Source organism: Callithrix jacchus, chromosome 1, assembly GCF_049354715.1.
Source record: "Callithrix jacchus isolate 240 chromosome 1, calJac240_pri, whole genome shotgun sequence".
NCBI lineage: Eukaryota > Metazoa > Chordata > Mammalia > Primates > Cebidae > Callithrix > Callithrix jacchus.
Genome location: NC_133502.1, coordinates 186,901,878 through 186,926,858, shown reverse-complemented (window position 1 = coordinate 186,926,858; position 24,981 = coordinate 186,901,878). Strand labels below are relative to the sequence as shown.

The following is a 24,981-nucleotide window of genomic DNA, read 5'->3' as shown; positions in this document are numbered from 1 at the left end:
AGGGCCCAAGCCCCAGCCTCAGCCAAAACCCATCCATTCATGAACCCACATCCAATAACTCCACAACTATATAACTCGTTCTACTCTCCACAGATACTAGCACAAGCTGCTCGGGTCTGGAACAGATCTCTCTTCCCGGGTATTTGTTACTTAAGCTCTATTCCGTAAAGGAAGAGTCAGCAAACTCTTCTGTAAAGGGCCAGATAGTACATGTTTGATGTTTTAGGTATTTTAGGCTTTGCAAACTATTTAGTATCTGTTGAAAGTATTCATTTCTGCATTGTAGCAGGAATGCAACAATAGACAATATGTAAATATATGACTACAGGTGTGTTTCACTAGAAGTTTATTTACAAAAACAGGTGGCATGACTGGGCGTGGTGGATCATGCCTGTGATCCCAGCAGTTTCGGAGGCCAAGGTGGGTGGATCACTTGACTCAGGAGTTCAAGACCAGTCTGTTCAACGTGGTGTAACCCTGTCTCTACTTAAAAAAAAATACAAAAATTAGCCTGGCATGGTGGCAGACACTTGTAATCCCAGCTACTTGGGGAGGCTGAGGCAGGAGAATTGCTTGAACCTGGGAAGCAGAGGTTGCAGTGAGCCAAGATCATGCCACTGCACTCCAGCCTGGGCAACAGAGTGAGACTCTGTCCCCCAAAAAACATAAATTTTATTTACAAAAACAGGTGGCATGGCCGGGTGTGGTGGCTCACATCTGTAATCCCAGCACTTTGAAAGGCTGAGGTGGGTGGGTCACTTGAGGTCAGGAGTTCAAGACCACCCTTGCCAACATGGTGAAACCCTGTCTCTACTAAAAAAAAAATACAAAAATTAGACTGGACGTGGTGTTGGGCACCTGTAATCTCAGCAACTCCGGAGGCTGAGGCAGGAGAATCGCTTAAACATGAGAGGCGGAGGTTGCAGTCAGCCAAGATGGCGCCACTGCACTCCAGCCTAGGCGACAGAGTTAGACTCTGTCTCAAAAAATCAAAACATAACAAAACAAAAAAAAGTAGGTGGAGGCCAGGGTGGGTCCCCGGACCATACTTTGCTGACTGTGGAAGGTGTAGGCCTGAAGGAGTGTCCTCACTCCGGGTAACAGCTGAAGAGTTGCTAGAGGTTCCTAGCCATATGGAATAGTGCACACACACATATACACACACGTGCACCTGTATGCATGCACACAGCCACACACACACACACATGTGCATCTGTATGCATGCACACAGCCAAACACACCCCCACGTGTGCACACACACATGCACAAGCAGCCTACACAGGGCCAGTGAGCTATGCCAGCCCGTTACCCCGCACAAACTTCAGCCTGAACACCATATATGTATATATGCGTATACTTTTATTTGAGGATGCCAGTATGGATAGAGGGGAAGCAGGCACCGTTGTGGGAAGGCAGGATTGGGGGCCCTGCAAATGGAAGATCTGGAAGATCTTTCCAACGTTCTTACCAGGTACCTTTGGGATGTGGTTCTGTACTTTTACCTGAACAACGATAGAGCTACTGTTTTTGAGGCTGTGATTCATCATCCAGAAGGATGAAGAAGGCACCCCTGCAGCAGCTTGATTCTGCCAGAGCTGGGAGTGGCCTCCCCTGCCTTCCTGGGGAGTAAACAACAATGCCCCCCAGGCCACCCTGGGCAGGTAGGAAAGCCAGCACGCTACAGAGAGGAAAGGCTTCTGCATTTTCCAGCAAAGGAAGGTTTTTGTTCCCAAAGGTGTTTTCCTGGGCTTCATTTACTTTTGCTCCTAGTAATATAAAATCAAAGAAGGCTGGGTGCAGTGGCGCATGCCTGTAATCCCAGCACTTTGGGAGGCCGAGGCAGGCAGGTCTCCTGAGGCCAGGAGTTCCAGACCAGCCTGGCCAACATGGTGAAACCCCATTTCTACCAAAAATACAAAAATTAGCTGGGCTTCGTGGTGCATGCTTGTAGTGCCAGCTACTTGGGAGGCTGAGGCAGGAGAATCACCTGAACCCAGAGATAGAGGTTGTAGTGAGCTGAGATTGCGCCACTGCACTTCAGCCTGGGAGACAAGAGTGAAACTCTGTCTCAGAAAAAAAATAAAAGAAAACAAGGGCGTAACATGTCCCAGAGAGACTGACAGTCCACACTGTTGAATAAAGTGAGTAAGAACTCGAAAGCCTGTTCGGAGGTTCACTTGGGGAAAGTGGCGGTTGGATGGACCTCACTCCTTGTGCTTCCAACAATGCTTCCCACACTTGTCCAGTGCAGACTTGGGAACATGCTGAGCAGGCCCGGACCAGGCCATGCTGCTGATCGAGCACTGGAATTCCCCTAGCAGCCCCCTGAGGCGGTTGGGGGCCCAGTGTTTACGGCGCTTTCTGTGTGAGGTCCTCACTTCCCCCCAGAAGTGATGGGATTCTTGAAGACCTCAGCATCCTCTGGCTTAAGGGACCCTGAAAACTGTTGCAGATGAACCTCCTCGGGCTGAGCAGTGCCTGTCTCGGGCCCTTGCCTCTCTTAAAAGGGGAACCAGGGCACAGTTCTTCCAGTGTCTGCCTGAAACTGAAGGGTAAACACGATTACTACCTTGGATGCAGCAAAACACTTGCCTCTTGGCCTCACAAATCCTGGGATAAAAGGAGGCCCAGGCATGCGAGTGCTCCCTGCGGCAGCTGGATCATGCCATGTCCTCTTCCCGCAACTGCTCAGAGAGCCTCATGCACTCTGGTGGCTCCTTCAATCCTTCAATTCTTTTCCTCTACCCCAGCTTGACTTGTTTGCGGACTCAAGAGAGCCCATCGCCTGCCCCTCTTGGCCTCCATTTCCTCCCTGCCCAAGTGGGAGGGAGAGGAGATCTCCAAAGAACAACTCTGAGGCCTGCCCCATAAGTGGCTCAACACCAGGGCAGCTCTGGGTGATGAGCACTACCAAGGAAGCTGGATTCTGGGTCCAGGTCTGCCGCACTCCAGCCTGGGCAACAGAACAAGACTCCATATCAAAAAAAAAAAAAAAAAAAAAAAAATAGAAAGAAAGAAAAGAAAAACAGCCGGGCACAGTGGCTCATGCCTGTAATCCCAGCTCTTTGGGAGGCTGAGGTGGGCGGATCACCTGAGGTCAGGAGTTCAAGACCAGCCTGACCAACCTGGAGAAACCCCATCTCTACTGAAAGTATAAAATTAGCTGGGTGTGGTGGCCTATGCTTGTAATCCCAGCTACTCAGGAGGCCGCGGCAGGAGAATCACTTAAACCCGGGAGGCAGAGGTTTCAGTGAGCCGAGATGGCACCATTGCACTCCAGCCTGGGCGACAAGAGCAAAACTCTGTCTCAAACAAAAAAAAAAGAAAGAAAGAAAAAGAAAAGAAATTATAAATGTGAAGTCAGGCAATCTCCAACCATCCCCCATCTCTGTCCCAATTCACACGTCCATCCCTGTCACTGGGTCGATGTGTTTATAAATATCACAATGTCTGTGCAATGTTGTAAACTGTCAACAGCGTCATGCAAACATGATGCAAATTCTGCAAAGTAAAACAGCGAATCCGTCAAAGATCCGCAAGAGTGACGCTGAAGAGCCGCTCAAATCACACGCAAAGCTGCCTTTCGGGAGCTCGCTGACAAAGTCAGACCAGTTAACAGCTGACCAAGAACTCATCAATAAGCATGGTGGAGTGACGCGGGGAGAACTTCCGACTGAACTCAGGGAAATCACATGACTGCAGAAGGCCTGTGGCAAAACCGATGGGCCTCCAGCAATTTTCTAAAAATGAGCCTTTGATAAAACGGATTTTCCCTTCCAGCTATAATGGAGTATCTAGTACTGTGCTAGCCATCCTGCTGTCAGCAATCACAGAACGAGGCAACCTACAGGCAGCAGATGTTTTTCAGGGATAGGACATTAGGCAGCAGAAACAATTGCCTCTCCTGCGACAACACAAACCTGCCGTGCGGTGGCTTACGCCTGGAATCCCAGCACTGTGGAGGCTGAGGCGGGTGGATCACGAGGTCAGGAGATCGAGACCAGCCTGGCCAACATGGTGAAACCCCCGTCTCTACTACAAATACAAAAATTAGCCAGACCTGGAGGCGTGCACCTATAGTCCCAGCTACTCAGGAGGCTGAGGCAGGAGAATCGCTTGAACCTGGGAGGCGGAGGTTGCTGTGAGCCAAGATCATGCCACTGCACTCCAGCCTGGGCAACAGAGACAGACTCTGTCTCAAAATAAAAATTAAAAAAAAATAACACAAACTTAGCAGCTAAAGATTTTTAAAAATTAAAAATTTTTAAAGGCCAGGCATGGTGGCTCACACCTATAATCCCAGCCCTTTGGGTGACCAAGGTGGGTGGATTACCTGAGGTCAGGAGTTCAAGACCAGCCTGGGCAACATGGTGAAAGCCTGTCTCTACTAAAAAAAATACAAAAATCAGCCAGGTGTGGTGGCAGGCGCTTCTAATCCCAGCTACTCCAGAAGCTGAGGCAGGAGAATTGTCTGAACCTGGGAGGCAGAGGTTGCAGTGAGCTCAGATCATGCCACTGTACCCCAGCCTAGGTGACAGGGTGAGACTTCATCTAAAAAAAAGAGTTCTGGAAAGTGGTGATAGTTGTACAATAATGTGAATACGCTTAATGCCACTGAATTGTACACTTAAAATTATACGTATTTTACCACAATTTTTTACAATTAAATACAAAGTAATTCAAAACAAAGTGTGCAGGGTTGTCATTATAACTCAAAATGTGTCCACTATAAACTAGGCCTGCTTCACTTTTAAGTAAAACATTTTAAATGTCAATTAGACATTTTTAATGTTTTCTATTAAATGTTTACCAGTAACTGTTAAACAGTTTTCTTTCTGGTAGTAATTTTCCTCGGAGTTTTTCTATTTTTTTCTTTTTTTTTTGAGACAGAGTCTCATTCTGTTGCCCAGGCTGGAGTGCAATGACTTGATCTCATCTCACTGCAACCTCCGCCTCCCGGGTTCAAGCAATTCTTTTGCCTCACCCTCTCAAGTAGCTGGGATTACAGGTGCCCCCCACCATGCCTGGCTAATTTTTGAATTTTTTTAGTAGTGATGGGGTTTCACCATGTTGGCTGGTCTCGAACTACAGGCCTCAGGGGATCCACCCGCCTCCGCCTCCCAAAGTGCTGGGATGACAGGCATGAGCCACCACACCTGGCCTCCCTGGGGTTTTTCTACTGAAAGCATCCCCTTTCCTCTCTCTCCCTCCCCTCTTCTCTACCTGCCCGGATGTATTCATGAGTGACACATCCTCACCCTGCATGTCTGCACAGCCCCACAGAGCTCTGACGTGGCATGCACACATGCAGGGTGAGGATCCGGGCCAAGGAGGCAGGGCGACCCACACAAGGAGGCAGGGTAGGGCTGGCTGCATCCCCCGGGGTGCTGAGGATAGGTGTGTGGGCCGGAGGTGCTGGCCCAGCTGCTTACATGGGCCCAGCGTGCCGTCAGCTGCATCAGCATGTGTGAGGCACTCACGTCAGCCCGGGACAACGTGCACATGGCTGACATCAGGGGCTGCTCAGTGCCCAGGTCCTGGGGGGTGAGGAGCCCGGCAAGGGCCTGCAAGGTTCCCCCTGCCAATGTTGGGCCACCAGCCGAGGAGGCGCCAAGCACCGGCCCCACCCACCTCACCTCTGCTTGATCGCAGGGAGAAGCTCAGCATGCCCTTGACACCCTCACAGTTGCCCGGGTCTTCGTTGATGATGCCCACGTTGGTGTTCCAGGTGGTCCAGTTCACCTTGTCCACCCTGCAGGGCGAGGGGTCAGGGAAGCCTGAGAGCTGGGACAGCTTCCTGGTCTGAGCGCCCTGCCCACAGGCCCAGCCCAAGAAGCACACACATCAGGACACAGTGGGTAGGGAGGGCAGAGAGGACTTGATTTTTGGACACTATCCCCAAAGATGTGATCTCTGACCATCCCTGGAGGCCCACGGACTTTAAATATTGGATGGCAGGCTCTGACACTGCTCACTAGACGACCCCTTTGGGCACCTGGAATTTTCTGGAATTTTGTGTCTGGGCCCCACCAGCTGAGATCTCAGATGGGTCCCGTGCACACCCACAGCTGAGCTCTGGACGGGCCTCATCCCTACAGCTGGCCTTGGGAGAGCACCGTGTTCATGACGGGCCCAGCAGGCCCCAAGGCAGCCTCTGTGCCCATGGGGAGCCCCGAAGCTCCCAAGCTCCGACTGGGGTGAAGCCTGGCGTTACCTGAAGCACCATCTGTAGTTGTCCTGGCCATCAGGTATGTACCCCACCTGCAGCAGCTTGCCGGAGCAGAAGGCCTTCCTCATGCACTTCAGGAAGCTCTTCTCTGTGTCCAGGATGGTGATGGCTCTCTGCAGGGGGACAGCAAGGGCAGAGGCCTGAGGGGCAGAGGCTGCATCCCAGGGCCCCATGGCTGCCAGGACTCATCTCCCCAGGGGCTCTCTCAGCTCCAGATGCCTTTGGGCCGGTATTCAGTGCCCTCCATGCTGGCCTTGTTTCCGGACCCTGGCGGGGACATGCTCTATGCCGGGAGCCCAGCCTGGCCAGCCCAGACTTGCCCAGCTGCTACCGGTGCCTGCTGGGCCTACGCAGGGCAGCCCAAGGCATGAAACGGAATGCCCCCGACCCCACCCTGAGGAGCTCACAAGGGGCTGACAGCAGGGCCCCGGCTGAGACCGCCTGGGCTGGGTCCTGGCTCTGTCACTTACTGGCTATGTGGCCTTGTGCACAGATACCCAGCTTTGCTACACCTATGCCTCAGTGCCTTCACTCGAAAATGGAACAGTATGGCCCGGCGCAGTGGCTCACACCTGTAATCCCAGCACTTTGGGAGGCCAAGGCAGATGGATCACCTGAGGGCGGGAGTTCGAGACCAGCTTGGCCAATGTAGTGAAACCCTGTCTCTACTAAAAATACAAAAATTAGCTGGGCGTGGTGGCGGGCACCTGCAATCCCACCTACTAGGAAGACTGAGGCAGGAGAATCGCTTGAACCCAAGAGGCGGAGGTTGCAGTGAGCCGAGGTCTCACCAATGCACTCCAGCCTGGGCGACAAGAGCAAAACTCTGTCTCAGGGGGGAAAAAAAAAGGAACAGTAATAGAATCCATTTCCCAGAGCTGTTGTGAGGATTAAATGAGCTCAGGTAGGACAGACAGTACAGTCCCTACAACAGAGAAAGTGCTTCTTAATAAGAACGAAACTTCTTATTAGTAGTTGGGGAATGCAGATGTTGGCGACAGGGCTCAGAAAGGTAGCTGGCAGCCCTGCCCCATGCTAGCTGCTCCCCTGTCTGGCCTCTGGTGCCCTCCTTACACCAGGCTCCTTTGAGGCAGACACCCTGTGGGCTGAGCCCTCTTCCTCCTTCCCTCCAGGACCACCCAGGCCACAGCCAAGCATGTGGTCTAGAAACACCAGCTGAGCTAATCTGCCCTGAGCAGATGCTGGCCAGGGGAGCTTGCTGGGAGTTCACAGAGGGAGGTGCTGAGGCTGCATCCTCTGGCCTGGTCGGGCTTCCTGCAGGGCTCACGTGCCCAGCTATGTAAGGCAGTGGACAGAGCACCCTCGCCCTCCTGGCTTCTCACCCGCCCCCACCATCCCCCCCCCCGACCTGCAGCTTCCAGATGTTCTTGCTCTCCTGCGAGATCTTGTTGACGGTCTCATGCCATGAGGGCGATCAGCATGTTGAGCATGAGGATGTAGGTGAGGATGACATATGCCAGCAGCAGGAGGATGAACACAGCCTTGAAGTCCTAGTTCTCGGTAAACTCCAGGTTGCCCATGCCGATGGTGAACTTGAACAGCTCCAGGCACGTGGAGTACAGGCTGTTGTAGGAGTTATCGGGGGGCCTGCAGCCAGACCCCCGCCACCTGTGCGATGTGGACTCATTTGGCAGAGTTATTCTTCCCGTCTTCAATCAGCGTCACCACCGCTACAAGGCATGGGGAGGGTGGGTTGCTGCTGCATAGAAGCCAATACCCCAAGTCCCCAACATACACCCTCCTGCTCAGCCATGTGGCACCTTTGTGAGAAGTTATTTTTAAGGCACTTCTCTAAAACCATCAAAAATTTTTTTACAATATACTGTTTTATGAACTTTATCATCATCTATTAGAAAAATACATATATACATATATAAATCTATATGTGCAATGTGCATATAGCCACCACCTCTGTGCAGTGCACAACCTGCTTAACCATACCTGTCAGCTCTGGCTCCACACCTGCTTTGTCCGTCTCACCCTGTCTGCCTGCATCCCTTAGAGGTCCATTATGCAACTCTGAGCACTGAGGAGCTCAGAGCAGACTGGCCTCTTCGGACATTGTGCATGTTTCTTTGGGAAGTGGGGCGCAGAGCCTGAGAGCTTCCGCGGCAGTTCTATGTACCAGTATCCATTAACCCCCACTGACCCAGTCAGTCCCTTCTGTACCTACTGAAATGCAGGGCCCTCAGATCCAGCTGCCCATCCCTCCCAGCCAGAGATTCTAATGCAAACTGCAGGGTGGGGACAGGGAAGGTGCGCCCTGTGAACCATGTAACTCTGGGACTTGGATGAGCATCACAGCAGACTCAAGTGCTCAAAAAATGATGTGGAGGCTGTGCAGTGGCCTGTCACCCCAGCCCTTTGGGTAGCTCACACCTGTAATCCCAGCTACTCAGGAGGCAAGGCAGGAGAATTGCCAGAACCCAGGAGGCAGAGTGCAGTGAACTGAGATCGCTTCACTCCAGCCTAGGTGACAGGCCTAGACTCCACCTCAAAAAAAAAAACAAAGTCATCATTTGGTCCCGTGATGGGATGAAGTGAGTCAGGTAAGACTTGTCAGTGGATGCTGACTCCTGGGTGAAGCCTGGCCGTTCGCGCAGCCTCCCAGCGTCTCCCTGAAAAGTATCCATTACACAGGTAAATATAGTAGCTTTACAGTGGAAAAGTCTGGCCGAACTACAACACCAAGTCATCAAAGCTAACGTCTCCAGAGGTGAGACAGATGTCATGTGACTCCCAATAACATGTACTGAAGGGCCGGGCACGGTGGCTCACGCCAGTAACCCCAGCGCTTTGGGAGGCCGAGGCAGGCGGATCACGGAAAAAAAAAAGTACTGAAGACACAGCGCTTCTTGATACTCTGGCTGAAAGCACACGCCTGGCTGTAATCATGAGGAAACCGTCAGACACACCCAGGTTGAGAAACACTGTGCAGAACCACTGGCCTCTACTCATTACAGACTCTAAGGCCACAAATGACCAGGGAAGCCCCAGGAACTGCCCCACATAAAGGAGACTAAGGCCGGGCGCGGTGCCTCACACCTATCATCCCAGCACTTTGGGAGCCGAGGCGGGCAGATCACTTGAGGTCAGGAGCCTTAGACCAACGTGGTGAAACCCCATCTCTACTAAAAATACAAAAAAAATCAGCCAGGGATGGTAGCACCTGTAATCACAGCTACTCCGGAGGCTGAGGCATGAGAATTGCCTGAATATAAGCTGAGATGGCGCCACTGCACTCCAGCCTGGGCAACAGCATGAGACTCTGTCTCGAAAAATAATGAATTAATTAGTCAATTAATTATCAAAGGAGACTAAAGAAGCATAACAATGGAACGGAATGCATGATCCAGGATTCTCATTTTCTGCTAAAGACCTTCGTAGGACAATTGATGAAATTGGAACAAAGGCTGTGGGTTCAATAACAGCGTGAATCAATGTGACCCTCCTGCCCGTGATCCTTCAGCTGTGGTTATGTAAAATAAGTCATTTCTTTTGGGAAATACACACTGAAGTGTTTCGTGGTAAAGGGCTGATCATATCTGCAACTTACTCTGAGTCTTTTTCACGTGTGGCATACGTGTGTGTGTGGGTGCACACGCATGTGCAGGGCTGGAGAAAGTGATAACATAAATGTGATAATTTGGGGGAATCTGGGTGAGAAGTACAGAGAAGGTATTGGTTCTATTCTTGCAACTTTTCTGGAAGTCTGAAATAATGTCGAAATTAAAAGTTGAAAAAAACAACTGAGCCAAAATGTTACACAACAGGCGAGCACCCTTCTGGCCTGGGAAATTACTCACAACTTTTTTTTTTTTTGGAGATGGAGTCTCACTCTATTACCCAGGCTGTGATCTCAGCTCACTGCAACTTCTACCTCCCGGGTTCAAGAGATTCTCCTGCCTCAGCCTCCTGACTAGCTGGGATTACAGGCATGCGCCACCCCGCCCAGCTAATTTTTGTACTTTTAGTAGAGACAGGGTTTTGCCATGTGGGTCAGACTGGTCTCAAACTCCTTACCTTGTGATCCACCTGCCTTGGCCTTTCAAAGTGCTGGGATTACAGGCTTGAGCCACCGTGCCCGGCCTGCTTAAAATATTTTATGAATCACTTGTCCAAGTTCTACGGCTCATTTCAGTGTGTCCTCTGCCCACCCTCTCTGTCACCACAGACATGCACCTGCCTACCCTCCTCACTCAGCTCCTGGCAGAGTCTTCAGGAGGCCCAGGCAAGCAGGAACTGCAACCTCCCCGCAGACCTGACCAAGCCCATTACCCGTGGAAAACCCGAACAAGAAGATGATGTAGATGAACATGAAATGGCACAGGTCTCAGGATCATCTGCAGGAGAGAGCGGGCTCATCCGAGCCGAGTCCAGGCACAGGAGGAGCTGAGGGGAGGGCCGGGCCTGTCAGCCTGGGGGTGCATCTTGAGAACGCCAGGAGGGTTTGGTTTGCTGTTTCTCAGCTTGGGGGTCTTGAGGGAGCATCCACTCTTCCCGCATAGCCTTTGTTCTGGTCGGGAGATGGAGGTCTGGTATGCAGAGGGGTCAGGTTTCAGGATACCCAACACACACAGCCAGGTCAAGGCCAGATTGCTTGATTCTTGGAAAATGGGCTGGGAGCTAAGCCAGCCCCTTCCTGGGCAAGACAGAGTGGATGGGTGGAGCTCATGAGACAGCATCTCCCATGCCCACAAGGTAAGCCAGGTCTGAAGAGACCCCCTGGGGCAGAGGGCACCCACCTTCTCTATCATGACGGCGTAGATACCCATCTGCTGGAAGCCGCGGGTGTAGTACAGCACGTTGGTCCAGCCCAGGGCCAGCGAGAACACCATGGAAGCCACGTACTCCTTGCGGTGGCTGAAGTACAGCACCACGGTTGCCAGCATGAGTAGGGACTGCACAAAGCTGGAGGGGAGGGGCAGAAAGCTCCATCACAGGAAACTGGGAGGCCAGGCGCCCCCAGAACAAAAGGCCACAGGCTGCTCAGAGGCCCAGACTACAGGGGCTAGGGATAGGCTGTCCTGATTCCTTCAGCCCAGGCATTCTCTCTCTTTTTTCCGACAGTCTCGCTCTGTCACCCAGGCTGGAGTGCAGTGACCCAACCTGGGCTCACTGCAAACTCTGCCTCCCAGGTTCAAGTGATTCTCCCACCTCAGCCTCCTGAGTAGCTGGGACTACAGGTACCCACCACCAAGCCCAGCTAATTTTTGTATTTTTAGTAGAGATGGGGTTTCACCATGTTGGCCAGGCTTGTCTTGAACTCCTGACCTCAAGTGATCAGCTCGCCTAGGCCTCCCAAAGTGCTGGGATGACAGGTGTGAGCCACTGCACCATCCACACTGTTCTGTAACGGTGCTTTCACTCATTTGTCCCCTCCTAAAGCAGTGGTTCTCAACCAGGAGCGATTCTGGCACCACCCCTCAAACAAGTGAGGGGCCTTTGGCCACATCTGGAGAGGTTCTTCATTGTCAAGACTGGGGGACAGGGAAGAGCTCCAGGCATCTGTGAGTAGAGGCCAGTGATGCTGCCAAATATTCTAGAAGGCACAGGGCAGCCCCCCCCCCACCACACTAAGCATTATGCAGTCCGAAATAGCAACAGTGCCAAGGTCAAGGAAGCCCCACCCCATTAAAGACAGGAAACTCCCTGAAGGCAGGGACCATGTCTGTTTCATCCAGTATTCCAGGGCCAACCTCGTGAATGGACAATGAGCAGAAAGGTGAGCAAGGGTATTCTCACTTGGATTGTAATTCACAGCACAGTTCATCCATCCCTGGCACCTAGCACAGAGTGGCCCTCAGGATTCGTTCATCCCACAAGTATCTTTTTTTTTTTTTTTGAGACAGAGTCTTGCTCTGTTGCCAGGTGGGGGTGCCATGACGCAATCTCAGCTCACTTCAACCTCCGCCTCCTGGATTCAATCAATTCTCCTGCCTCCACCTGGAGAGTAGCTGGGACTCCAGGTATGTGCCACCACACCCAGCTAATTTTTGTATTTTTAGTAGAGACATTTTGTATTTTTCACCATGTTGGCCAGGATAGTCTCCATCTCTTGACCTCATGAGACACCCCCGCCCCCTGGCCTTGGCCTCCCAAGGTGCTGGGATTACAGGCATGAGTCACCCCACCCGGCCCACAAAGATCCATGGAGTGCCTTCTGCCATTCCTTCAACATGTTCACTGAGGTCCCACTATGCGCCAGGCCCAGGGTAAATGAGAGCTCACGTGATAACCAACTGCTGTCACCTGGGACTGGACTGGAAATGAGTGCAAGTGTCACTTACAAAAGCATCTCACTGTAGCTGTCCACAAACAAGGTCTTCAGTGACAGCCGCCTCTGCAGGAAGTACTGAATCTGCAGGTAAACAGACAGAGGAAGGTCCCCAGCAATGCTTGATGTGGCTAGACGGCCAGCAGTCAGAAACTTCCTAAATGGCGCCATGATGGGGTGGTGAAGCATGTGAAAGCAGATTGCAGAAAGGGTAGGACGGCATGGATCAGGCCTATGGGGTAACACTAGGTGACCCCATCAGTACTGATTGCTAAAAGTACACAGTGGAGCTGGGCACGTTGGCTGACGCCTGTAATCCCAGCACTTTGGGAGGTTGAGGAGGGTGGATCACAAGGACAGCAGTTCGAGACCTTCATCCAGGGTAACTCGGTAAAATCCTGTCTCTACTAAAAATACAAAACATTAGCCAGATGTGGTGATGGGCGCCTATAATCCCAGACACTTAGGAGGCTGAGGCAGGAGAATCGCTTGAACCCAGGACACGGAGGTTGCAGTGAGCTGAGATTACACCACTACACTCCAGCCTGGTGACAGAGTGAGACTCTGTGTCAAAAACAAAAAATACACAGTGGATTTACAAATATACCCAGAAGTGCAGACAGGAAGGAAAATCATCAAAATGTTATCAGTTGTGTACCGAATTGGGCAATTTTTTTTATTCTTTCTAATTGGTGCTTTTTTCCGAATTTGTTTTCTTTTTTCTTTTATTTATTTATTTTTTGAGACAGTCTTGCTCTGTCGCCAGGCTGAAGTGCAGTGACGTGATCTTGGCTCACTGCAACCTTCACCTCAAGTTCAAGCAATTCTCCTGCCTCAGCCTCCTGAGTAGCTGGAACTACACTTGCGTACCACCACACCCGGCCAATTTTTGTATTTTTAGGAGAGACAGGATTTCACCATGTTGGCCAGGATGGTCTCGATCTCTTGACCTCACGATCCGCCTGCCTCAACCTCCCAAAGTGCTGGGATTACAGGTGTGAACCACCACACCTGGCCTTCTCCTAATTTTTTTTTTTTTTAAAGACAGGATTTCACCATGTTGGTCAGGCTGGTCTTGAACTCCCAACCTCAGGTGATCCGCCCGCCTTGGCCTCCAAAGTGCTTGGATTACAGGCATGAGCCACCATGCCTGGCCTTTTCCTAATTTTTTAAAAAGAGATCAGAGTCTCATTACATTGCCCAGGCTGGTCTCAAACTCCTGGCCTCAGCCTCCTAAGTAGCTGGGATTACAAGCATGAGCCACTTTTTTTTTAATTTTTTCACCCCCCAAGCATACTTTTTTCTTAGTTTTAAGTAAGCGTTAAAATAAAAATTCTTGTAAGAAGCTCCCACTGTCAGCCAGGAGTCCTGTCCAGGACATCCCCACACTCCACTCCCTCCCACAGTTCAACCCCGCTCTTGCCAATCCCGCCACACTTACTACCTACAGTGGCATTGTGCTTTATTGTAACGTGAACTGTGAGTGTGAAAAGAAAGGTGGCTTTGTGAAGGCAAAGTTCAATGACAGAACAATCCCATAAAGATGAGGGACTTAAAAAAAAATGGGTATAGCTTACACCAAAAACATTGGGGGATAAAAATCACAATGGAGCCTGGCGTGGTGGCGCCTGCCTGTAGTTCCAGCTACTCCAGAGGCTGAGGTGGGAGGATCACTTGAGCCCGGGGGACAGAGGTTGCAGCGAGCCATGATTGTGCCACTGCACTCTAGCCTGGGTGACAGAGCAGGACCCTATCTCATAAAAATTAAAATTAAAATACTACAAGGGTTTCTGGAGCCAAAAAAAAAAAAACAACCACGATCATCTCAAATTCTACATTCAGACATTTTTTATGCATCTAAGTTTTCACTCTTCTTTAAAGAAGCTGAAACCAGAAATCTTAGATGATATAAATATGGTGTTTGCAAGAAAGGCGATGAAAAATCTGAAACAGTGGGTCCCACATTCAAAGAAAAGATTAATCCTGCATTACAAAAAAAAAATGGCAAAGGATTCCACATGTTTGAATTTCCAGTTAAAAATAAAACAATTCCTTACCTACACAGTGGCTCACACCTGTAATTCAGCGTTTTGGGAGGCTGAGGTGGGTGGATCCCTTGAGGTCAGGAGTTGAAGACCACCTGGGCCAACATGGTGAAACCCTGTCTCTACTAAAAATACAAAAAAATTAGCCGTGGGTGGTGGCAGGTGCCTGTAATCCCAGGTACTAGGGAGGCTGGGGTAGGAGAATCACTTGAACCCAAGAGGCGGAGATTGTGGCGAGCTGACATCACGCCACTACACTCCAGCCTGGGTGACAGAAAAAAAAGCAAAAGCAATTCCAGTATGCATGGAGAGTTCCTTCATTGCCCAGAGCTTTCACAGACTGGTTCGATTGCTTAAATAACTACCAGTCATGATCCTCACTTAAGAGGCCTCCACTCTGCCTCTGTAATTAAACATTACATTCTGTGGAGAGGCTGGAGTGTCTGTTTTCAAGCTTGCCTGCCTTGGGCCTGTGGAGACGCCCTGAGCACCCTCCCACCCGTGACTGCCTGAAGGGCTCTCATCTTCGGCTCAGCATCTCTGAGCTCCCCAAGCAGGGCCATTAGGTGTCTGATGAATAAAAAAGTGAGTGAGTGGTCAGGGCTGCTCTTGTCTTGGTGATAATGGAAACTCATAACGTGGGAAGGAAGACTTACCCCTCGGAAAAAGAAATAGACTCCTCCTAACACACACAGAATCTCTCCAGTAACTCACAAATAGTCTTCAGTGTTTTCCATCTTAAAGGGAGGCTGTGAGATGCAGGGAAGTTGGTCACTCCATGAAATCATTCATTCATTCAACAAACACTGACCACGTACCAAGCCCTGGGATGCAGACATAGCTCCTGCCCAGAAGGCGCAGCCTCCATCAGGGGAAGGACACACAGAGACAGCGTGTTATTAGGGGAGCACCTGCCAGGAGGCCCCACTGTGGGCCTGATTCCCCAAAGTGGCAGCCTCTATGTGCCAAGCAGAGCATCTTACAATGCTGTGCTGCCTTCCAAACAGTGTCCCGGCAGGCCTGGAGCTCCTCCTGGCTGGGAGCAGGGTGATGAACAGCAGGGTGATGGACAGGTGGAGGCATTCTCACAGACCACACGCCATACGCATCCAGCTGCCCCCCAACCCATGGCCAGCTCCTGGTCTCCCACAAGTGTCAGGAATGCCCACTGATCGTGGAGGGAGGGATCGTCTGCACACCTGCATAGGTGTCACCCTTGTGTTTCAGTTGCTATTTCCTGGAGTGGGTCACCATCCAGATTTCATAAGCGCTAGTTCACTAGCTTGCCTTATTAGCATGTTTCTCTTAAAAGGAAGTCATTATGTGGCCTTAACAGGTGGATAGAAATAGGATTTCATGCAATTATGAAGTTGAGTTTTTAAAGCAAATTTGCTGCTGGGCATGGTGGCTCACACCTGTAATCTCAGCACTTTGGGAGACCGAGGCAGGTGGATCATTTGAGGTCATGAGTTCAAGACCAGCCAAGACAACATGGTGAAACCATGTCTCTACTAAAAATACAAAAATTAGCTGGGTGTGGAGGCAGGTGCCTATAATCCCAGCTACTCAGGAGGCTGAGGCCCAAGAATCACTTGAACCTGGGAAGCAGGGGTTACAGTGAGCCAAGATCATACCACTGATCTCCAGCCTAGGGGACTGAGCGAGACTCTGTCTCAAAAAAAAAATTATTTTAATAAAGTACATCTGCAAAGTGCCCTGGAAACAAAGGCAGCAAATTAAGTGCCTGGGTACGGCATGTGAAGGAGCAGTCCAGGAGTTCCAGGAATTCTCGGCTCTTGGCAGAGGCAAAAGTCTGGCCTTAGGCTGATTTGATGGATGGCCCAGGGCCTGGCATGGAAGTGCTCAAAAGTCTAAATCCAGGGAATGAATAATGAGCAAGTGAGTGAATAAAAGAGGGCAGGCAAGCAGGACGATGGTGGGCCCTGGGCTTACACCAGCCACATCCCTGCAGACCCCCAGGCCAGGGGTGAGCCATGTCCCAAGCCCTAATTCCTGCATGCTTTCTCTTTTTTTCTTTTCTTTTTTTTTTTTTTTTTTTTTTTGAGAGGGAATTTCGTTCTTGTTTCCAAGACTGGAGTGTCACAGTGAAATCTCAGCTCACCACAACCTCTGCCTCCTGGTTCAAGTGATTCTCCTGCTTCAGCCTCCAGAGTAGCTGGGATTACAGGCATGAGCCACCACGCCTGGCTAATTTTTGTATATTTAGTAAAAATAGGGATTCTCCATGTTGGCCAGGCTGGTCTCGAACTCCTGACCTCAGGTGATCCCCCCGCCTCAGGCTCCCAAAGTGTTGGGATTACAGGTGAGAGCTACCACACCGGGCCCCAGCATGCTTTCTAATCAAGCACACCTATTCTGAAATCAGGGACCTGAGTGACCACATACTCAGCCCCCAGAACCTTAGGTTAAAGGAGAGGGACTGAGAACAGGGAAGGGGCAGGTCCCCAGTGCAGCCTGAGGCAGGGAAATGGGCACAGGTGATCCCTCCATTGTTCCAGCAAGCCGGGAAGGAGTCCAGGGCAGAGCCTGGGCCTGGGGTCAGGGAGGTCTGCCCGGAATGTCCACGCCCCTTCCCCACCACCTGCAGCCCTGCCCACGAGGCTGAGCCTCTGGCCGCACCAAGCCGACCACCGGCCTGTAGTAGGCGGCCATGGTGAAGACGATCATGTAGAGACGGTAGATGAAGAAGCTGAAGTAGAAGATGCACTTGACGAATCTGTTCCACTTGTCCTGCAGCAGTCAGTTCAGCAGCTCCACCAAGAGCATGTCGTGGCGATTCTAGAGGGAGCAGAGAGAAGTGAGGTTCCCTCCCGCAGCAGGAGCAGCCTGGCACACCCATGCCAGCCTGTGGTGCTCCCCACAGTTACGTTACCCACACAGTCCAGGCAGGACCGCCCTCGGCCCACAGGACAGCTGAGGCTCACCAGAGGTCTGAGCCAGCAGCCGCCAGAGCCCGGGGCTGGTCCCAGCACTGCTGCAGCTCATGGAGGGACCTGGCCTCTTGGCCTCAGTGTCCCCAAAGGCGCAGGGAATGGGGTGAAAGTGACAAGCTCTAAGTGCTCACTGAAGGGCCCACAGCACTGCCCAGCAGACTGTGCCCACGTAACTCACTCCCGAGAGCCCTCCGTAATGGGAAGTAGTTGGCTCAGGTGGAGCCTGGCATGGGGGCTGAGGGCAGGCAGGAGAGAGCCTTTGGGTCCTCACTTCTCACATTTCCAGCCTGGGTCCGGCAGGGCGGCAGGGAACTAGGAGGCCCTCCTGCAGGGGGAGGACACAATGCCAGACGCCATCATTACAAATATGCTTCAGGGCAAATGTCTCATATTCAGAGATTTTCATAAAGTTCAAATAGGCTGGGAACAGTGGCCCACACCTGTAATCCCAGCACTTTGGGAGGCCGAGGCGGGGGGATCACCTGAGGTCTGCAGTTCGAGACCAGCCGAGCCAACATGGAGAAAATAATCTCTACAAAAATATAAAAATTAGCCAGGCATGGTGGTGGGTGCCTGTAATCCCAGCTACTCAGGAGGTTGAGGTGGGAGAATTGCTTGAACCCGGGAGGCAGAGGTTGCAGTGAGCCAAGATCACGCCATTGCACTCCAGCGTGGGTGACAGAGTGAGACTCCATCTCAAAAAATAAGATAAAATAAGTTCGGCTGGGCACAGTAGCTCATATCTGTAATCCCAGCACTTTGGGAGGCCAAGGTGGACAGATCATTTGAGGTCAGGAGTTTGAGACCAGCCTGACCAACATGGTGAAACCCCATCTCTACTAAAAAAGCAAAATTAGCCCAGCATGGTGACAGGCACCTATAATCCCAGCTACTTGGGAGGTTGAGGCAGGAGAATCACTTGAACCCGGGAGGTGGAGGTTGCAGTGAGCCAAGATGGCGCCAATACACTCCAGCCTGGGTGACGAGAGCAAAGCCTTGTCCCCCCCGCCCCCAAAAAAATCTACAAGCCCCACCATGAAGTGAAAAAAAAAAAAGTTGTATATTCTGTATAGCCTGATCCCATTTATGTGAGCAAAATGAAACTACGCATTCTGATGTAGTATCAAAGGCGGGTCCGTTTTGTGTGGGTACCTCCACAACATTTCCATTTTGATGGGATGATCATCGTGTGTGCTTGCTCTGCTTAGGGAAAACTCAGTGGGCGTGAATGGGGATCTGAGGCTGCAGGGCCTGGGCCCAGGCAGTAGTTTTCACTCATGAGATGCCAGCTGGAGCTGGAGCAGGGGTTGGGGCTGGGGCTAGGGCTGGGACGGGGCTGGGATTGGGCTGGGACTGGGGCTGGGGCTGAGATTGGGCTGGGATGGGGCTGGGATGGGGCTGGGATTGTGCTGGGACTGGGGCTGGGTCTGAGATTGGGCTGGGATGGGGCTGAGATTGGGCTGGGATGGGGCTGGGATCGGGCTGGGGTGCAGAGGCCAAGCGGCCCTCCTTGGCTTGCCCGACCGTCCACAGGGGTCTCACTGCTGCTACAGGCGATCACCTCCAGCACCGAGTTCTCACACGTGTCAGTGCAGGACAGGTTGTAGAGCGAGCAGTGCACAGGCCCATAGGCCCACTCTGAACTTCCTGGACAGGTGCCTGCACTCGGGCTCCTGCATCTCCCTCTGGAGAATATAGGTCAAGACCTGCTCCTGGGGATCAGGAGCCCATCAGAGGCCAGCCGGGGCCCAGCCCTAGACAGCACCCCAACAACGGCTCTGCTTCCCAGCCCAGCTGGTGGCCCCACCCAAGCCCCAGGCAAGTCCCCACCCCCTTCCTGACCACCATTAAGATCAACCAGCAGGCCGGGCACGGTGGCTCCTGCCTGTCATCCCAGAACTTTGGGAGGCTGAGGTGGGCAGATCACCTGAGGCCAGGAGTTTGAGAACAGCCTGGCCAACATGGTGAAACCCTGTCCCTACTAAAAATACAAAAAATTAGGCAGGCGTGGTGGTGGGCACCTGTAATCCCAGCTACTTGGGAGGTTGAGGCAGGAGAATCGCTTGAACCTGGGAAGTGGAGGCTGCAGTGAGCCAAGATTGCGCCATTGCACTCCAGCCTGGGCAACAAGAGCGAAACTCCGTCTTAAAAAATAAAAATAAAAAATCAACCAGCCATTGCCTCAGATGCCACCTGCACTACAGCAGGCCCGGTATCGCCTCACCACAGCCTCAGCTCTACCATCTCACCATGAAGGACATGGTGTTTCGTTCTCAAAAACCTCAAGCCAGAAAGAAATAAAGAGAATGCAAGAAATGAGAGCCAGGTGGAGTGGCTTCTGCCTGTAATCCCAGATACTTGGGAGGCTGAGGTGGGAGGATCAGTGGAGGCCAGAAGCTGGAGACCAGCGTTGTCACCTAAAGCAGTTCCTGCTTGTCATGGAAAAACACCAACAGCTTTTTCTTTTTCTTTTTTCTTTTTGAAACAGAGTCTTGCTCTGTCACCCAGACTGGAGTGTAGTGGCGCAATCTGAGCTCACTGCAACCACTGGTTCTTGGGTTCAAGCGAATCTCCTGCCTCAGCCTCCTGAGTAGCTGGTATTACAGGCATCTGTCACCACCTGGCTAATTTTTGTATTTTTAGTAGAGACGGGGTTTCACCAGGTTGGTCAGACTGGTCTCGAACTCCTGACCTCAGGTGATCCGCCCGCCTTGGCCTCCCAGAGTGCTGGGATTACACGCGTGAGTCACAGCACCCACCACAACAGCTTTTGTTCTGTCCCACCTCCATCGCTCATCACCCTGCCCCACCATGTCTTGCTGCTGATACTCAGAGCTGGAAATCCAAAATAGTCACATCAGCCATGCAGGGTTCTACCCGAGGCTCCCAATTTCTCGGACTTATTCTAACAGTCCTGCAGGCTGGTGGGACAGAATCAGAGTCCCGTATGCACAGAGAGTGATGCCAGCCTCCGCAGCGAGCCCACAGTCCCCTCCCATGCCAGCGTCCCCGAATCGCAGCAGCCTGGGCTGGACCCCTCCTACCCCGATCTTGCCTGTCCCAGCAGCCAAAGCTAGTGGCATCATCCCCTTCTTGTTGGTGAGCTCCTCCAACTTCAGCATGGGGTGCAGCTGGGCCCCATGAGAAGCTCGTTGTACATGCTCGTCACAAACTTGGTGTTGTCGGCCGTGTTGTCAGCCACCTCCACCAGGGCGTGCAGCACAGTGTTGCCCACTGAGTCCCGGGCGCCAATGTCAGCCGGCTGCCAGGAGTTCTGCAGCAGGAACTTCATGATGCCCAGATGGTTGGTGCAGGTGGCCAGGGACAGGGACAGCTCACCTGCACGAATGCAGGCCCAGGTGGGCCTCAGGAGGGAGATCTAGCTATCCCCGAGCCACCCGCCAGGACTCCCTCTGTCTCTGCCCAAACCTCCCCCTAGCAAAAGCCAAAAAGGCAGGGTCGGCCACAGAGTTTCCCTACCGAAGAAGAATCCCGGCCACCCTTCGGTTTTCCTGAAGAAGTCCCCGTTGGCTCCAGCCTGGATGTCTGCCCCGTTCTCCACCAGGAGGGTCACCAGTGCCATGTTCTGCCTCTCGACGGTGATGTGCAGTGCCGTCTGGCCTGCGGAGGATGAGCATGGTGGGCTTGTGATCGCAGTCCCTCGGGGCTGCCTGGGCAGGTGCTGAGAAGGGCTCTGGGTGGGCAGCAGCTGCTGCTGGAGGATCTGGGCAGAAAGTGCCTGGAGGATCCCCCACTGCAGTAGGCCAGGCCAGGCCAGGATCCCCCAAGGGGCCCAGTGAGGCCCTGAGGCAGGAGACCCCTAGGAACACGAGATACCAGTTGGAAGCCAGAGGAGTCAAGGTTGCCCCCAGGGCAAGGAACAGTCACAGAGAGAAAGGCCAGAGGCTGTGACTTCCAGGGACAGGGACCTTCCAGTTAGTGGGGGAGGCAGGGACTTCCCAGGGCCAAGGGAGGAGACATTAGATGGGGGAGGCAGGGACCCCCTAGGATTCGGAGTCACCAATGCAGTGGCTGGGACACGGAGTAAGGAACCCAGGGGAGCCAGCAGGCCCAGGCACAGCCATGCCCTCCTGGCTCCCTGTGTGCCAGACTGAGCTGTGCCCAGCCCACTGCCCTCCTCACCCCTGTAGTAGCTGTCGGTGTAGCTGGCATCGACGAACTCCTTCAGGCTGTCCGTCTGCCTCTCGGTCTCCAGGAGCAGGGGGATGTTGTCATTCTGCGCACTGTGAAGGTAGAGCATGGCCTTCAGCAGACAGGTCTTCCCCGTCTCTGGGTCTGAAAGACAGAGAGAGGGCGGGTCAGGCCGGCTGGGGCTGGGGACCTCCCCAGAGCCCATGCCGGGGCCACCTTTGAACTCGCTGTCGGTGAGGTACTTCTCTTCTGCAGGAACAGCAGCAGGCTCTCCAGCTCCTGGCAGTTGTTCTGAGCCATGGCTTCAAAGATACTCCTGCGATCATAGAGCCTGAGGGTCTTCTCAGTGCTGGCAGTGACAGAGTCCTGGGACAGCTAACTGCAGGCCAGAAAACGACCCCGTCTCATACCCTGGTCTCTGCTCAGCCTTCAGTCCTTCGGAGCTTGTCAAGGACACAGGTAACCCCAAGGCAAACTAAAAGGGGGAAAAATGACATAAAAGCTACTCCTCTGGCTGGGCGCAGTGGCTCACACCTGTAATCCCAGCACTTTGGGAGGTTGAGGTGGGTGGATCACGAGGTCAGGAGTTCGAGACCAGCCTGGCCAACATGGTGAAACCCCATTTCTACCAAAAATGCAAAAATTAGCCGGACGCGGTGGTGTACACCTGTAATCCTAGCTACTCAGGAGGCTGAGGCAGGAAAATGGCTTGAACCTGAGAGGCAGAGATTGCAGTGAGCTGAGAACATACCACTGCACTCCAGTCTGAGTAACAGAGCGAGACTCCATCTCAAGAGAAAAAATCAAAGGGACCGGGTGCGGTGGCTCACACCTGTAATTCCAGCACTTTGGGAGGCCGAGATTCATGGATCAGGTGAGGTCAGGAGTTAGAGACCAGCCTGGCCAAGATGGTGACACCCCATCTCTATTAAAAAAAAAAAAAAAAAAAGGAAGACACTTTGAAATGAATGTGAATGTTACAACCCTTCCTTTTCGTTCGAGTTGCTTGCTGGATCTCCGCGCACCTGGTTGTGTCTCCTAAGTCGCTTGTTCTGGAAGTGTCTTTTGTAGGCGCCGTGTTTTCACATGAGACATTAAACACCCGTCCATCTTAATTCTCAGCGTTTCCTTCCATAATCTTAACTGTATGTTTTTCCACCTGTGTGCTGCCGACCCTGGAATGCTTCTGCGGTGTGTGCACTTTTCTGAATTGTTTTGGAAGCTCTGTGCTGCTTGGCGCCTCTGCTAGCGGTTGTTTTCCTGGTTTTGAATGATGCGTTTAAGGCCGTGATTCTCCGTAGCGGTTAGTACTCTGCATTGTGAGTAACACGTTTAAACACTCCGTTTCTCACGTTCTCAACTTCCTAAGTGAAACCACATGTGCCCCCTTCTGTGCGAAAGTGAAAATGGAACCTGTGTGTTTCTCTTCCCTGCTGGTATTTGGTGTCAACAAATCTCTCCTTTTAAAAAGGATTGCATCCGTTCATAATTGTGTATTTGCATCTTACTAGGGAGCATTTGTACCATTAAGTAGTGACTTCTACTTACCGTGAGGGCCTGGGCAAATGACATCTGTCTTTAGCATGGGTTTCCTCATCTGTACAGTGGGGATGATGGAAGCCATTGTAAGGCTTCGGTGAAATGAGAGAAAAGTCACAGAATGCCCCCTCAGGAATGTGACCACTGAGGCACAGCATCACACAGAGACAGTTAAGCCCCTGGATGTCTGCGGGCCTCAAGCATGTGAAGCAAAGCTCAACATCACTGATCATTAGACAAATGAACATCAAAACCACAATGAGATTTCATCTTATACCAGTCAGAATGGCTATAATTAAAGAGTCAAAAATTAAATGCTGGTGAGGTTGTGGAGAAAAGGGAACAAAGACATAATATCCAGGATCCATAAGGAATTTAAATTTACAAGATAAATACTAATAATTGCATTAAAAAGTGGGCAAAGGACATGAATAGACACTTCTCCTGCCTTAACCTCAGAGCCCCCAAGCCTTCCCAGGCGCTGGTCCTGTAATATGCATAGTCTAGACATGCCCCATAAATAACTCCAGCTCAGACACTCTTCCACTGCATGGCTGGTCACAGGATAATGATCAACATCTCCCTCCCATAGCCCCAGCCAGGCTGAACTGGGAATGGCAGACAACAGCCCATGTTCTCTATCCACATTCAGCCACCAGCTGTGCGTCCGTGGCAAAATTGCCTTCTCTCTCTGATCAGCCATTTCTTTGTTACCAAGTGGGGTCAGTAGTCCCTACTCTCACATTCCAACTGGAGGGCTCTGAGGATTCAGTGATAGGGTTGTGGCCCCACTCTGTTCCTGGCACTACATAGGGGAGTAATACATCGGGATTACATTCATGATTTCTCTCCATAGGGCTGGTGTTGAGTCACCACTGGAAAAATTATAGCAATTGTATTTATTATTATTTCTCTAATCCTGCTGGCAGACAGGGAGCACCAAAGTTGTGATGCTGAGGCTTCAAGAAGGAAATGGGCTTTTTCAAAGGGCTAGGTCATCTGAGAGACAGGGTTGGAGATCATTCAGCCACTGGGGCTTCAGGAAGACTCCAGCTCCCAAACCTGCTGCTGTGTATGTGGCCAGGGAAAGAGTGGGGCCTCCCAGAACTAGAGGGGATAGAGGCTGGGGAGCTGCAGACTCAGCTCTACCTCCCAGATGGGATGGGGCATTTCCTTCTGTGAAATCTGATTTTTGATTTGAGGCTCTGCAGAACCCTAACAGCTTAGTTATTCCCGCAACACCCCCAGTCTCCATCCAGAACATTTTCCAGGCTATTCTATGTGCTTTCACTGCTGGGCCTGCTGTCCTGTGTGGGCATATCCCAGGCTCCCAAAATCCAACTATGCCACCTTCAAGAACCAGCCTGGGAAATCTCCTCTGAGTCCTCCATGGTGACTTTGCCTTCCAAACCTCACTCTTCTCCTCATTTTACAGAAGGGGTAGCTGAGACTCCATCACTTGAGGACCACCACAAAATCTGGGTAAAAACCCAGAGCCATGAAGACCCCAGTGAGTTTGCAACCTACAGGGCCACCCCGCTCACTGTCCCACTTTCCAGCCCAACTCTCCTCCCTCTTTTTGTATGTATGCAGGTATGTATGTCTGTAGGGATGGACTTTTGCTGTGTTGCCCAGGCTGGTCTTGAACTCCTGGGCTCAAGGGATCCTTCCTGCTTAACTTGCCAAAGTGCTAGGCCTACAGGCTTACGCCACCGAGCCTGCCTGTACCAGTGCAGACAGCACAGGCTGCTTCTCTCCCTCCAT

At 51.9% G+C, this 24,981-nt stretch overlaps 1 pseudogene; it reads right to left on the bottom strand.

Moving 5' to 3' along the window:
- Window positions 1-1,934: 1,934 nt before the first annotated feature.
- LOC100895795 (transient receptor potential cation channel subfamily V member 1-like) lies at window positions 1,935-24,981 on the bottom strand (annotated as a pseudogene).